Source organism: Chiloscyllium plagiosum, unplaced genomic scaffold (assembly GCF_037043375.1).
Source record: "Chiloscyllium plagiosum isolate Xiang-an unplaced genomic scaffold, Cpla_swu_hap1 HiC_scaffold_5, whole genome shotgun sequence".
NCBI lineage: Eukaryota > Metazoa > Chordata > Chondrichthyes > Orectolobiformes > Hemiscylliidae > Chiloscyllium > Chiloscyllium plagiosum.
The window spans coordinates 96,903,581-96,920,050 of NW_028270143.1; the positions used below are offsets into that span (position 1 = coordinate 96,903,581).

Here is a 16,470-nt window from a genome sequence, read left to right on the forward strand (position 1 = left end):
GGCATCAGACAAAGCCTGGGACCTATGGAACCAAACATAGCCTGAATCACTGCCTTCAGGGGAGTTGGATAGAAAAAAGGAGGTGGGCAAATGTTCACCCTCGGCTACAGTGGCCTTACTGCAGATTATGCTTCTTGTCTTATGCTCCTCCTATTGCCAGTGCATAATGCAGGTCTGTTTTTAATTCCTATATGTGTTGAATAATATGCCCTGTTTTATCAAGTTAAGAGTTTGTAATTAGGAGTGACAGCCCTAGCCCACTGTCAGACAGTGCATGGTGTCAATCCAAGACACCACTGTAGCTCTCAGCTCATGTGTCTCAGGCACTCCTCAGGGGTTCCTCGGGGGGTTCTATAAACCAGTCCCAAGAACAATAAATCAGGAATCCACTATAAAAGATGTGGGCTTGAAAGTATTACCGAGGAAGCTATCCCCTGCAATAAGTGTCAACACAATTAGACCTATGTAATGATGTAAACCCCAGAGAGTGTTCTGTACCAGAAGTGGCCCATAAAGGATGCATCTATGTTTTTATTATCCAGGAAGCTGCATTCTGGAAAAGGAGAATAGAGAAAGAAGAAGCAACAAGAGGATTTATTCCAATTCCCTTTACACTGGCATGACGGACAGCTGCATAAATCCACTCTTTAATTGTCAATATGAACTCACTGATCCTGCAACCATTGTGATCGAAGATGGCACTAGGAACATAGCAGCCTGGATCTTCCAACTACCAATTTATCCAGATACCCGTGTGGTTGCAAATTCTAAGGAAAAGGTTGCTACAATGGGAACCTAGAGTCAAGTGTAGGGCATCCAACTGCTCCAGCTTATTCCATCACTCTATTCAATTGTGCTCAAACAGCACCCCATCTGCATTTACCTGTAGGTTCTGTAACTCTGAGTTCATTTGCCTCTGAAGCTGTGATGGAGATGCCTGTCCCAAGGCTCCAGAGAAAATTTGTAAAAACAAGATGTTTTCAAATGAACAAAGAAGAAAGATGACGTTTTGTTGTTTATCAGGTGAAAGGAAGGGTTTCTGCTCAGATGTATTTGATACTCCAGTTGGTGCTACAACATGTTTGGGGCCATTGGAGATTGATATTTGCCTTCCATACATAAAGAATCTGATGGCCTAAAAGATCATCTCATGGTAACATAGAAAATAGCAATAGGAGTATTGGGCCTGCTCTGCTGTTCAATATGATCATCAGAACTTGGAGATGCTAGTGTTGGACTGGGGTGTGCAAAGTTAAAAATCACACAATACCAGGTTATAGTTAACAGCTTTGTTTGGAAGCACGAGCTTTCGGAGTGCTGCCCCTTCATCAGGTAGTTCTGACCTGATGAAGGACCACCTGATGAAGGAGCAGTGCTCCAAAAACTAGTGCTTCCAAATAAACCTGTTGGACTATAACCTGGTGTTGTGTGTTTTTAACAATATGATCATGAATGATTATCGAACAGTACCTTGTTCCAACTTTTGCCCCATACACTTTGATCCCTTTCGCCCCAAGAACTATAGAAAGTCGATCTCCTTGAAAAATTCAATGTTTTGCCCTCAAAGGCTTTCTGTGGCAGAGAATTCCGTGGGCTCACCACTCTCTGGGTGAACAAATTTCTCCTTATCTCAGTCTTAAATGACCTAGCCCCTAGTGGGCGGCACGGTGGCACAGTTGTTAGCACTGCTGCCTCACAGCGCCTGAGACCTGGGTTCAATTCCCGCCTCAGGCGACTAACTGTGTGGAGTTTGCACGTTCTCCCCGTGTCTGCGTGGGTTTCCTCCGGGTGCTCCGGTTTCCTCCCACAGTCCAAAGATGTGCAGGTCAGGTGAATTGGCCATGCTAAATTGCCCGCAGTGTTAGGTAAGGGGTAAATGTAGGGGCATGGGTCAGTGTGGACTTGTTGGGCTGAAGGGCCTGTTTCCACGCTGTAATGTAATGTAATGTAATCTAATCTAATCTATCTTTATGTAGTGACCCCTGGTTCTGCACTCCTGTGAGGAATTCCTGGGATATTCCAAGAACAACACCAGATATCACTCCTTTATCCCCACACTGTTTTTATTCACTCATGAGATGTGGGCATCTCGGGCAAGGGCAACATTTATTGCCCATCCTTTACTGCTCAAATGGCAGTTAAGAGTCAACCACTTGGCTGCAGGCCTAGAATCATGTGTAAGCTAGACTGGTTAATGATGAGAGATTTCCTTCCCTAAAGGACATTAGTGAACCAGATGGGATTTTCTGATTCACTTTATTCCAAATTCTTTATTGACTTCAATTTCCACTACCTGCATTGGTGGGATTTGATCCCTGATCCCCAGAAGGTTAGCTGAATTTCTGGATTAATAGTCTAGTAAATAATACCACTAGGCCATTGCCTTCCCCACAAGGGATTTCATGAAGGAAATTGCGCAGTTCTAAGTTCTGCTCCAAATTCCCGATTTCCTAGCTCTTACCTCTTTTCTAGCTCTTATTGAACCCACCCCAAGAACTTCAATTCCATTGGTATCTGCCATCTAAAATTTAATTTGTCTTTAGAGGCTAGCTGTGGATCAGAAAATGTTTACTTCTGGGTTATATTTCATACAGGAAACATTTCTAAGGCAGTACAATACAAACTGTCATGTGGTTCTCCTGTTAACTGTTAATATAATGGAAGTCAGTTGGCATTCAGAATATTTTGCTTGGTATTTCATATTCTACAATTACCTGTTCGAGCAGAAGACTAATCTAATCCCTGGCAATTTGAGAGATGTAGAATTCATTGCTTATTTGCCCATATTTTTAAATAAGGCAACGTGCAAATGCCAATTGTAACATATGTTTTCGATGAGGCATTTTCCTCTTGATTTGAGTCTGATGTGAATTTTCATCCAGAAATTACTGCTAATAGTTATTTTTATAATAGCTCTTTTGCAATTACTTTTTTCACATGGCTCCCATCTTACCCAATCTGAAACAGATTTCCTACAAAGACTTCTTTTTGAACCTTGTCAAACTTTTGGGTTTTTTGACCATGGTTCTCATGCTGCAGGGAAAACAAAAACTATGTTCTCATGAAAACACACAGTCTGGAACATGGGTGGAAAGAGCAATAATACCAGGAATGTTTCTGAGTGAGGAAAGGGCATCAGCATTTCAGGTATTGGTAACAGGACAATGTCTTGTGAAGGAGAAGATTATCGGTCTAATTAGGCCTTGATTCTATATATAACATCCTTCTGGAAACATACAAGGAAGATTTATGATGATGATTCCAGAGCCAAGAAATAATAGCTGTCAGGAAAAACAAGGACTTTTCAGGATGTGAGGTGACCTCATCAAGCTCTTTAAGATGAAGAGGGCTTTTATAAGGCCAGCTTAATAAAAAGTTCATATGTGTGGACGAATTTGAAGTTAACTTTTCAGAAATTCAGGAGAAATCCCTTTAGCAACACAAGTAACTGGCACAGACACTGATCTGGGTAAGTTGATCATTGGGCATATGACCAAACACTTGGTCAAAGGGTTTGGTTTTAAAAATTGAGTTAAAGGAGCAACGTGAGCTTGAGAGGGAGAGACTGGAGTCCAGGGTTTAGCAGCCAGGCAGCCGAAGGTACAAATACATTTGGAAATGCTCAAGAGGCCTAAACAAGAGCACCACAGATGCCTCAAAGGGTTGTAGGGCCGGAGGAACTTACAGAGACAGGAAAGGATGTAGCCAGAGGGATTTGACGCCAAGAGTCAGGAAGAGACGCTTGACTGGGAATCAGTGTTGGTCAGTCAGCACAGCGCAGAACAGAATTGGATCTGAGAGAGCCAATAAAATGTGGAGCTGGAAAAATACAGCAGGTCAGATAGCATTGGAGGAGCAGGAAAGTCGATGTTTTGGGTCAGGATGAAGAGTCCTGACCTGAAACGTTGATGTTCCTGCTCCCTTGATGCTGTCTGACCTGCAGCCCGACAACCCTTTGAGATATGTGTTTTTCCAGCTCCATGTTTTATCAACTTGGACTTCCAGCATCTGCAGTCCTTACTATCTCAGAATCTGAGAGAGTGTTTGGAATGTGTTATTTGCTGCCACGTGGAGTGATTGGGGAAAACAGTATGGGTACAGTTAAGGGGAGAAAGTGAGGTCTGCAGATGCTGGAGATCAAAGTTGAAACTTTATTGCTGGAACAGCACAGCAGGTCAGGCAGCATCCAGGGAACAGGAGATTCGACGTTTCGGGCACAGGCCCTTCTTCAGGAATCATTCCTGAAGAAGGGCCTGTGCCCGAAACGTCGAATCTCCTGTTCCCTGGATGCTGCCTGACCTGCTGTGCTGTTCCAGCAATAAAGTTTCAACTACAGTTAAGGGGAAGCTACATTCATGATGGAGAGGAGAATAGGTGGGTGTGCTGATAAAGTGAGATGAAGGAGGCACATATGGAACTGGAATAGACTAGTTGGGCTTGTTTCTATATTCTAAGTTTGATGTATGTATTCAAAAAAAAATGATTGATGCAATATGGGATCAAGTATTTCTCCACAATCGGGAATGATAAATGTGAAGCTTGGATCTCAAGTTGCCTCCCTACTCTGGAGCTGTGTATGGCTTTTCCTGGCCACGTGGGAAGTTACTCACATTTTGAAACCATTTGGGTCTCTGCCAGCTCTGTACCAAAAACCGAGTATTCCCTTCCCAGTACCCGCCAAATTGACCCTGAACCATTGAGATACAATGCTCGCCCGTTCTTTGCCCTGACTATGGAGGGGATTTCCTGATCTCACTGCTGATGAAACTGGAGCTGGCAGTAGCATTGAATTAGGCAGCATGATGGTGTATCTGAACCCATCTTCACCATAGTCCTTTAATTGGACAAAGAACAACTACTTAAGGCTCCTTTCGTAGCGCCACTCACATATAACAGGTCAAACTGTACAGGGTTGCTTGTTGTCACCTTGTGTGCGTGTGCCTGGAGGCTGGGGTGAAAATGGATATCAGAAAATGGGGGGGATACATATACAGAGCCATACTACCTGCCCTTACTGCTGCCCCTCCTGTCACATGACTTCCCTGTGGCCATGGGCTGCTCCCATCCTGGGGCTCCAGTGCCTGTCCTTTCCAGCAGCAACCACTGTCTCCCCAGTGGCGCTGCTGAGCAAAGAAAACTGCATCCTCTAATTGGTAGGTGAGACTTCTACTCGTGGTGTCTTGATTCGAGGAATAAGCCCACTGTGGCCTCACGTCAACAAAATTTCACCCATCGCCTTCTTTTCCTTCCTATTTTGCCTTCTCCTGCATCCATGAAGAAACAACCCCCTCAGTAAATGCAATGAGACCTTTCATCATTTTCTCATGTTCCATTTCTTCGATTCGCCTCTCCTGCCTGATCTCTTTATATCCTTTCCCTTCTCTCCACTTTTCTCCCAGTACCATCTCACCCTTGCCCAAATGTTAGATTATCCCCACTTGGCCCAAATGTTAGATTTGGTCTTAGCTCCTGTGAGAAATGCCAATATCTATTGAACAGAGATACTTTAAAATTTAATTTGTGAATTAAAAGCTTCATTGAACAACTCGTGCTTGATGTATATATACTTAAATCATTAAAGGTGCCAGTATAGGTAGAGACAGCTTTTAATGAAGCACAGTATTCTATGCTTCATTAATAGGGGCATAGAGTACGAGAGAAGGAAGGTTATGTTGAAGTTATATAGGCCACAGGTTAGTCGCCTTCTGGAGTACTGCATACAGTTCTGAGTGCCATTCTTTAGAAACGATATGGATGCATTGCAGAGATTGATTTCAAAAACATCACCTCTGAGAACAGTGTGGAGAAATTAGGATGATTTCTTTTACCTCAGACAGGAGAAGGTTAATGGCTGATTGTTTCGACAGAGTACTTAGGGAGAAACTGTTCCTGCTTGTAAAAGGATCAAGAACCAGGCGGCAGAGATTTAAAGTGATTTGCGAAAAAAAAGCAACTGCAACGTGAGAAGCAACCTTTTCACCCAGTGACGGATTCAAGTTGGAATGCACTGTCTGGAAATGAGGTTGAGGCAGGGTGAATTGAGGCATTCAAGATAACATTGGATGATTATTCAAATAAAAACGGTGTGCAGGGTTACAGGAAGAAGGCAGAGGATTGGCTGTAAGTCAAACTCTTAGAGAGCCAAAACAAACAGAATGGGCCAAATGGCCTGCTTCTGCACTATGCCAATTCTGTAATTCTGTAAGCCCCTGCAGTACTTTTAGTCCTGTGTGTTGCAGGCAAGGAGAAACAGAAATAAAAAACATGGGAAAGATTTCAGAGATGAGGGAAACAGAGAGCACTTTCTGTGATTATATATCCACTTGTGGCAATGAAGTCCTATATCTGTTCAATTTTGCCTATCAAGATGGTTTTAAGTCATGTTGTTTTTGAAGCCAATTTTCATGAACTTGTGTTAATTTTTAGTAATCCATTCATATCCTGCAGAAGCTTAAACTGAGAATAGACAACCTTCACAGCTTTTAGTTCTGTATTAAGTTTCTTCCATTCCTTCTAACACGGTGGCACAGTGGTTAGCACTGCTGCCTCACAGCGCCTGAGACCCGGGTTCAATTCCCGCCTCAGGCGACTGACTGTGTGGAGTTTGCACGTTCTCCCCATGTCTGCGTGGGTTTCCTCCGGGTGCTCCGGTTTCCTCCCACAGTCCAAAAGATGTACAGGGTCAGGTGAATTGGCCATGCTAAATTGCCCGTAGTGTTAGGTAAGGGGTAAATGTAGGGGTATGGGTGGGTTTCGCTTCGGCTGGTCGGTGTGGAATTGTTGGGCCGAAGGGCCTGTTTCCACACTGTAATGTAATCTAACTGGGGATGGAGAACATGCCGTTTGCTATCAAATTCAACAGCAGATGTAAATAGGATTGTAAGATTTTTGTTACAAATGAAAGAAAAATAAGTACACACCAACCTAACACAATTATACAGAAAGAGGATGAAGATTAATATCTAGTCTGATTAATGACATCCTCAGCATTCAAGAACAAAATTGTGATTTTTATTCACAAGGAGGATGAGCCCAAGCAATCTAATTCTTGTTAGTGGTTCGAACATTAGCTCTTTGCATCATTACAGCAGTAGCTACATTGCAATCAGGATGAAACTCCATCATTACATTTGGATCGAACAGGCTGCGGCTTCATCAAGATTGCAGATTGGGTATGGATTGGGAACGCTACCTGTATTTCTGCATGGTTTTCACTCTAATGCTACACATTAACTCAGAAGAAAAATCCTGAAGCTTTTGGGTTTGAAGTGAAGTTGGATGTTTGTCCAAGCTTTCCAGTTCATCTTCGTGACCTGCACAAGTACAACTGGGAGCCCCACTGTGCCTCTCTCTCTCTCTCTCTCTCTCTCTCAGAAGAAAAGCAAAATTTAAGACTCATCCATTATCATAATTGATAGTTGAAAACTTCTGGAAGTGGTGAGGGACTGGGCAGCAAGGTGCCCCTCAGAGGTTGGAAGATCTTCGGCTTGCCCCTCTGATTCCAGAGCCCACTTACCTCCCCTAAATCGGAGAGGCTATCCATCTCCATGCTCAGGGTTCAACCCCACATTAGAAATAGAGACTTTAATCAGTTTCCCACCACAGGCCACCAAAGATCCTCAGATAGCATCTTCCAAACCCCCAACCGCTTCCATCTAGAAGGACAAGGGCAGCAGAAACATGGGAACACCATCACCCTCAAGTTCCTCCCCAAGCCATTCACCAACCTAACTTGGAAATATATCACTGTTCCTTCACTGTCACTGGGTCAAAAACTCTGGAATTCCCCCCTGAACAGCAGTATGGGTCTACTTCCAGCACATGGAGAATATGTGATTCAAGAATATGTCTCATGACCTTCTCCAGGGCAAGTAGGGATGGGTAATAAAGTATGCGACACCCATGTTTCACGAGTGAATGAAAAAAAAGAGCAGTACCCAAAACAGAGCAGAACAGCCTACTATTTTCTACCTCTGTAAGGTAAATACAACGCAAATTGTCCAACCTTGAAATACCTGAAACAATTACAATATTTCCATTAAGGAAAATGGGGATAATTTTAATTTGCAGGAATAATGGAAGGCAAACAACCTGGGAGGGGAGGTGCTACTTAGACACTCTGCTGATGCATCTTCCCCAATTATGTGATTCTGTTTAGTATATATATCCACACATGTTTGACACTCAGTTAACGAAGTAACAATGAGATTCTGAGGAAGAAAAATAAAAGAATTCACTGCAGTTTTTGCAATGCAATATTAAAATTTTACTTGTGGAATTATCAAATGAACCTGTCCCAGCCAAATGCAAGAAAAACTAAGTTCCAAAGAAGAACATGAACGAGAAAGCAGAACAAGGAGGAGGGATCTATTTTATCTCCTCAATCAGCTCTCATATCACAAGAAAAAAACAGTAATTATTAATGACTGGAAAGTGTAATTACAATGAAGAAATGATTGCTGATGAGCTACAGAATCTAGCCTCTGGTTCTTTGTATGTCTGTAATAATAAAGGCTTCTCTACTGTACATTTGGCTAATCTTCAAGTCTGTTGAAAAACCAGCACCATTTAACCTTGAAAGATTTGCATGGTACTTAACCTTGTTAGAACTTTTGAAGTCTCTTCATTCCAGTTACATGAATAGATTTTTAATGATTTTCTCTATTATTGCTGCGGAATACTCTGCGTTTACTATGCTCAAAGACAACATTCAAGGGGGAAACATGGTTAATATTACCTTCTGAAATACTGTTTTTTAAAATTTAACAGCCTGAGTAAAGTCCTTTAGCAGGACGTGAGGGGAATAATTCAAGCTCAAAGAATTTGTGGAACTAGACAACTTGAACCTAGAATTTCCTTCTCCGGTTCCTATTGTTGTAACATCACTGTACAATCAGTGAAAATATATTTGCACTTTTATTTGGAGTTCCTACTAATCCATTGTAATTACACATATAAAGCTGGAGAAACTGAAACATTGCCTGGAGGCCATCTGAAGCAAACAGATGTTTGGCATTATAACCAGTGTTGTCAAATAATATCAATAGGGTTCTTCTGATACAAATAGTTTCCCTACTTCTGAGCCAGGTGATCCAGGTTCAAATCCCATCTGCCCCAGAAGGTTTGTATGAACATTTCTGAACAGGTTGTTTAGAAAATATCTCTTAAGGTATCTAAGGTAGTAAATCCATCCTGAAATGAAGAATCAACACAACAGTTGAGAATCTGTGAACTTAGTCTTTAGTTACCTTCCTACTAGCTCCCTACAGCTAGTCTCAATTCTGAGGGCTTGATTTTAATCACATTTGAGATTGGATGAGCGAAAGGTCCTTTTATCAAGTCACAGGAGAGAGGACTCCTGGAGGGTCTAACTAGAGGGAATGGTATGGAGAGTGGGGCAAGGGAAACTACAGACTTCCTAGTGGCACTTTGGGGAACACTCCAGCTCCTCAGCAGAAAGCTTTCCATTACCGAAGAAGCGTTATCCTCCTTCCTGCTGGGCGGTGACACACTAGGGAAAATCGTGACTGTTTGTCCCACAATGAACTTTACTAATGTACTCCCTGGGTCCCACTGGCATCGCAACAACCCATATAGCACCGCTGCACAAGGTATTTGTTTGAATCTGGGGAATGTGCATCCACTGTCACAATCAGCAGTGTTTACTTTTATTCCTGCCAAACTTGGGGGTGGGTTTAAATTGCTTTCCTGTTTTATAAGTTAAATTCTGCAGTGTAGCTAAATGTCAAAGAAGGGAATGACATTGTCCCATTGTTCTTGTTAAATATGAGTCCTTCAAACCAAGGTTACTTAAAGCAAATGAATTGGCCTATTATTTGTCCCAATGTTCTGTTCACTGCATTATCCCTAACAAGCTGTATTTAACACTGATCAGCCCAAGTGCAAATCCTGTCAAGATTTCCTCGTAAATTCTTACTTTGGTCTGTCCATGGTCCCAGCTCTGACCAGCTGCTTGTGAATTTAATTACTTTGCACTGAGACTGTAGATACAAATCACTTTTATATCCTCAGAATAGAAAGAGATCCAACACAAACCTTTAGGGGCATCTCCCCTTCCTTTCCATTACCCAGTTATGAAGTTATGACTATGCCCTATCCTACAAATTCAGTACTGAACTTGGCTGTAGTCTCCCTATCAATAACTTATTGCAAAGACATTAAGGTACAGCAACGCCATATGCCTTCCCTCTAATAAATTCTAACTCACTTAGGACATGTCACCAATTCTTCCCTGCAGCTACCAAGAGCACTAACAGCTGTACCATCACTTTCATCTCACTCAATCCTTCCATTTCTCTCATTCTGGGGGAAGATGACTGCTTGCGTGAAGGACATGCAGTGTTTTTGATAAGTATGGGGATGATGCCACTGTAACACCATAGCATGGTGCCATACAGCAACATGCTCACTGACTGATCACGGCTCACAACCATGGCATAGACATTAGGAGCAGGAGTAGGCCATTTGTCCCCTCAAAACCGCTCCATCATTCATTATAACCATAGCAGACCATTGATCTCATACCCTAATTGAACCCTCACCCCATATTCCTTGATCCCTTCAGCCTCAAGAGCTACATCTTTCTCCTCCTTGAAAACACATCATGTGTTGGCCTCAAATACTTCCTGTGGTAGTGAATTCCACAGCCTCACCATTGTTTGGGTGAAGAAATTGCCCCTCAATCTTTCTTCCAATCTCAGTGTGACACGGTTTATCTCTCAGCTTTAAAATATTGTCCCTGGTTCTGGATTCCCCCGCCACTGGGAACATCGTTCCTGCATCTAATCTGTCTCGTCCTATTCAAAATGTATACATTTCTATGAGATTCCTTCTCACTCCGGTGAATACAATCCTCTCCAACTCAATCTCTCATAATACTTCATTCCTACCATCCCTGGAGCTAAGGAGCCTTGCCTTTGTGTCTGCAATACACAGTGAGGCAGGACTGAAGTACGGTGAGTCTTTAAGATCTGATTGAAGGGCCAAAGCAAGAAAAAAGGGTCAGGTCAAAAGCAAGACAGCGATGCAGTGAGCATCCACACTGGTGCAAAGTGACTGAGCACTAAGAGAGCAAGTGAGCTGCCCTGAGATGCAGCCTGGTCCAATGCATCATCTTGGTACGTGTTGAGGCATGCAGTGTCCTTACAGTAGAGCTGCAATAACAGGCACCAGGGCAACCCAAGGGGCAACACACTGAAATGCAGGTCGATCGGAAATGAGCCACAATGTCGCTGACAGGGTGGTACATGTCGGATGCCAATGTCCATGAACATGCAATGCATGCGGTTGCTACCCATGCAATGCGCCCTGAGATGCTGATGACTCGGTGCCCAAGCTGTGGGTCCAGTGACTGGGGGTCGCCAGGCACCCGCTCAGATTTATACTTCAGGAACTCCTAGCATTTTGGTTCTATCCGGTGGGTGACAGAATGGGAGGCTGTATATTGATGAGGCGAGATTAATGACGGTGATCATGAGCAAAAATCCATGCTAATAGGCCTCTCACCGCTCACAAGAGAGAATCTCGCCTTGGTGCCCAGGAGGTGGCTGGAGAATGCGACGATTTGGTCTGGACATCGAGAAGGGCTTCGCTTGACATCTCAACCGATTTTCCCAAAGTTCTTTCCATAACCCACATCGGTCAGGACCTGGGAAGATTCCGCCCATAAAAACTACAATTGAACTAAGCAAATAGACTTAGAAAAACACCAAGCAATGATAATGGAATGTCAGCTTGGCACAGTGTCTGTATGTCTTGCTTTTAAGAAGGTTGTGATTTAAAACTTCATGCTCGGATTGAAGTGCAATTACTTTACTCACATTTGGAGAAGACTGAATTTATTAAGCTTAGTCAGCCCCACTTTAAGCAGGAAAGGTGAGTTTTAAGGAAGCGACAAAGATGCTTAATGCGGGTAGAGCAGTGGATGTTGTCTTCTTGGGCTTTACTAAAGCAATTGACCTGATCCCTCATGGTAGGCTGGTCCAGAAGATTAAGTCACATGGGATCCATGGTGAGATGCTAAAGGGTGGATAGAAAGTTGGCCTGGTCACAGAAGACAGAGGATTGTTATGGAGGAGTGCTGTTCTGACTGAAGATCTATAATCAGTGGTGTTACACAAGGATAAGGACTGTAACCTGTGTTGTAAGATATACAAATGACCGTAGGCAGTCAGATTAGTAAGTTCATAGGCAACACAAAAAATGGTGGAGTTGTGGATAGTGAGGAAGGCTATCAAAGGATACAACGGGATATAGATCAGTTGGAAAGACAGACAGAGAAATGGCCGATGGAGTTTAACCCGGAGTGTGAGATGCAGTGTTTTGTGAAATGCAAGAGGAAAGCATACAGTAAATATCAGAACCCTTAGGAGCACTGACATACAGAGGGATCTTGGGGTCCGAGTCCTCAGCTCCCTGAAAGTGACAACACAAGTGGGTCAGGTGGTAAAGAAGGCATACTGCATGTTTACCTTCATAGTTTGGGGCACTGAATATAAAGGTTGGCAAGTTATATTGCAGCTGTAGAAGACGTTGGTCAGGTCACATTTGGAGTATTGTGTACAGTTCTGGTCGCCACACTATAGAAAGGATGTGGGGGCTTTGGAGAGGGTGCAGAAGAGGTTTACCAGGATGTCACCTATATTGGAGTGTATTCGCAATAAAGAGAGCTCGAACAAATGTGAATTGCTTTCACTAGAGTACTGGAGGCTGAGGGGTGACCTGACCAAGTTTATAAAATTACAAGAGGCATGAATAGGGTGGACAAATGGAGTCTTTTTTCAAAATGGAAATGTAAAATCCTAGGGGCATAGGTTAAAGTGAAAGGGGGAAGTTTGAAGGAGACATGCGAGGCACATTTTTTTACTGAAGGCGGTAAATGGTTAGAGTATGCTGCCAGGGGAGATGGTACCAGAGACGATAGCAACACCTGAACCAGGTGGGAATAAAGGATACGGACCATGTGCAGACAGATGGGACTAGTTGAGCACATAACTATGTCATGGTAGGCCGAAGGGCCTCTTCATGTGCTGTACTGATCTGTGCATCTGTGTATCTATGTGCTTCAGTGTCACTATAAGCACCGTTGTTTTGATCAGACATTAAACCGAGGCTCCTGTTTCTTCAGGGAGGACTGAGATCAGGTCCCACAAAGTTTCAGGGTTGGTGGGGGGAGGGGTGGGGAGCTTTCAGTTGGATACAGTCAGGGGTCTAGGCCATGAGGTTGAGAGGGGGAGGGAAGGGGAGAGAGGTTTTATGCAGTTTAATCATTACCCAGGACTCCAAGACAACTTCTGGTTATCTAACATTTCCTGGGTAAATACTAAGTGTGAATGAATTAGAACCCTTTGAATTCTCTAACATTATGGAGCTTTATCAGAGGACTCCAGACACAGGGGAATTGCCCATTGGTATGTTCATTTTCCTGGGCTATTCCCATGGATTCAGTTGCATTGGAGTTTCTGCAGGGTCCCAACCCATTTAACTTCAGTCTGTGCAGCTCCAATGGTTACCTGACCATTGAAAAATGAGTCATTGTCTTCCTTTGCCATCCTTTCTTTACTTTCTTCATGCCTTTTATGCTGTATAATTCTTTTCGTCTTATGTCCAGCCTCCCTGCAAAGGAAGAATGCTGAGCCGGGAGAGAAATTCTTAGTGGAAAAGGATCAATTTATCTCACAGCATTTTCATAAGGATCCAGAGAATAAATGGTAGATACTGCAAAGCTGGTAGACACCTTCGATACAACTGGAGAAAATCCTCCTTTCAACCAGTAAACTAAAGCCAAACCTTCTCAAAATATTCTGGTACACAACATTTCAATTAATATCAATTCCTATTCCAAGATCCATGACCTGCTGGCAATTATTTCCCATTCTGTTCCTGTATTAATTTTTCCAGTACTCATTCTTTGGCCTCCAAAGTATGCACATCAGCTTTTTCAGTTGGCATAAAGCAACCATAAATTAAGTTTTAAATAAAATGGTCGCAAAATTAACCTTTACATACTTGCCAATGATGTGAAATCAGAACCGATGAGTGATTGGATAGCCAAGTTACAGAGACAAGTTTTACTCAGTTGCCTGCTGGACAGTTGCCTACATCCTCCATAGAAATGTTGCAGAGTTTAATAGTTGCTCACGTTATATGCCAAATGGCGATCGTTTTAATAGGAGGAAGTGAATGGCTTGCTTTATTTATGCAACAATTGTTACTGAACTTTTCATTTTGTCCCAATTCCACATTCAATCCTGCTCAATGATTTCTTTTCTCTTCATTAAATTTCATTGATGTTTTGTGAGCTGTCACAACATTTGGAGCCTGTGTCACAATTCAGTTCCAACAGCTGCTTCCATTTCAATTCTTACTAAATTTACGTGACTTGGCCAAATCAGCCTATGCAAAATGGAGCAACTATTTACACTGGGATGATTTTTGGCAAGAACTAAAATAAGATTTATATTATCATCATTTTCAAATTTCTGGAAAATAATATGCATATCTGACAGCATCTTGTTACTTGACCATGGTGCATGGCGATATCATCTCCCTACATTTGTTCATTGCAAAGAATATCAAAGACAAAACGCTGTATGTGTTTATACTGCATGCACTTAAAAAGCATGTCAAAAATGCAATTGGTGCTTGAAAACAGAATCTGTCTTGGCGCTTTTGGCAAGGAACCTGCAAAAATAAAAATAAAAGGACCTCACATCCTTTTAAGTAAGGTCATCCAAGTAAAATTGCAAACAGTTTTATCAGGAATTAAGATACTGCCTTCACAAAAACAACTATACCTTCTCGCTTATCAGTGTTCAAAGAAAGGATTATTTTTATCCAGGCTGAGTGTTCTGCCACTCCAGTAGGTTTTCTCCATTATTAAAGCTGGATGGTGTAAAGGTACAGTTTTGCTGCATTGTGGAGTGTTCTCAGTAACATCTTGTGGTTGAATGTTGTCTCTGAACAGATCGTATATATTTTGAAGAATGAACAAAGATCAAAGGCAATTACAGCCCAGTAACAGGCCCTTCGGCCCTCCAAGCCTGAGCCTGACTTAAAGGCTGTTATAGAACGAGGCGTTAAACTGGACTACCAGAATTATTACAGTCACATTGTTCAAAACAGAGATTGCATTCGGAAACAATCAGGAAACACACTAAATGTGACCAGGCATGGATAAAAATAAGTTCACACACACCTTGTTTGATGATAACCACAATACACAATTATCATTAAACTTGAAACATTAATTCTTTCTCTACAGATCCTGACAGATTTTCTGAGTGTCGTAGAGTCATAGAATTACAGTATATAGGATGAAAACACACCATTTGGTCCAACCATAACATAAAACTAGAGTGCCTCAATACTTTCTGTTTTCATAATATACAATCGTTGATTGTTTATGTCCCCTCTGCCCACTCAGCTACAGATACAATGGGTTCATTCCATGTTGTAATATACTGCATTTGCTGAACGAAGAGACCTTGGAGTGCAGGTTCATAGCTCCATGAAAGTAGAGTCACAGGCAGATAGGATAGTGAAGAAGGCGTTTGGTATGCTTTTCTTTATTGGTCAGAGTATTGAGTACAGGAGTTGGGAGGTCATGTTGCAGCTGTACAGGACATTGGTTAGGCCACTGTTGGAATATTGCGTGCAATTCTGGTCTCCTTGCTATCGGAAAGATGTTGTGAAACTTGAAAGGGTTCAGAAAAGATTTACCAGGATGTTGCCAGAGTTAGAGGATCTGAGCTACAGGGAGAGGCTGAACAGGCTGGGGCTGTTTTCTCTGGAGCGTCGGAGGCTGAGGGGTGACATTATAGAGGTTTACAAAATTATGAGGGGCATGGATAGGATAAATAGACAAAGTCTTTTCCCTGGGATGGGGGAGTCCAGAACTAGAGGGCATAGGTTTAGGGTGAGAGGGAGAAGATATAAAAGAGACCTAAAGGGCCATCTTTTCACGCAGAGGATGGTACGTGTATGGAATGAGCTGCCAGAGGTGATAGAGGCTGGTACAATTGCAACATTTAAGAAGCATTTGGATGGGTATATGAATAGGAAGGGTTTGGAGGGATATGGGCCGGGTGCTGGCAGGTGGGACTAGACTGGGTTGGGATATCTGGTCGGCGTGGACGAGTTGGACCGAAGGGTCTATTTCCATGCTGTACATCTCTAATGACTCTATGACTCTACAATTTGTACTTCCTTTTGAATGAATGACAGTAAATATACTTCTTGAATACAGAAGCAACAATAGAATTCAGGCCAACAATGAACAAAATAATGAGATAAAAATTACTTTTTCAATCTTATGAAAGAAGAAAAACTGCAGTCTATTAAACCCACTGTAGAAGGTCCAGAGTTGAAGTTAGCAGCTGCCATCTCTTGCCAACTTTAAAACAGACCCACCCACAGCAAAAAATGGTACTGGTTTGACTTTACATTAAT

The 16,470-nt window shown here is 42.5% G+C and overlaps 1 protein-coding gene and 1 long non-coding RNA gene across 5 annotated transcripts in view; one reads left to right on the forward strand and one right to left on the reverse strand.

Moving 5' to 3' along the window:
• Positions 1-1,128, forward strand: part of LOC148149993 (uncharacterized) — a 67,702-nt gene extending 66,574 nt beyond the window's left edge. Inside the window, exon 9 of the long non-coding RNA XR_015757258.1 lies at positions 543-1,128. This is a non-coding gene — a long non-coding RNA (uncharacterized LOC148149993). The remainder of the gene's footprint in view (positions 1-542) is intronic.
• nrp1a (neuropilin 1a) overlaps positions 1-16,470 on the reverse strand; it is a 182,822-nt gene that overhangs the window by 88,230 nt on the left and 78,122 nt on the right. The gene's annotated exons all lie outside the window — the stretch shown is intronic.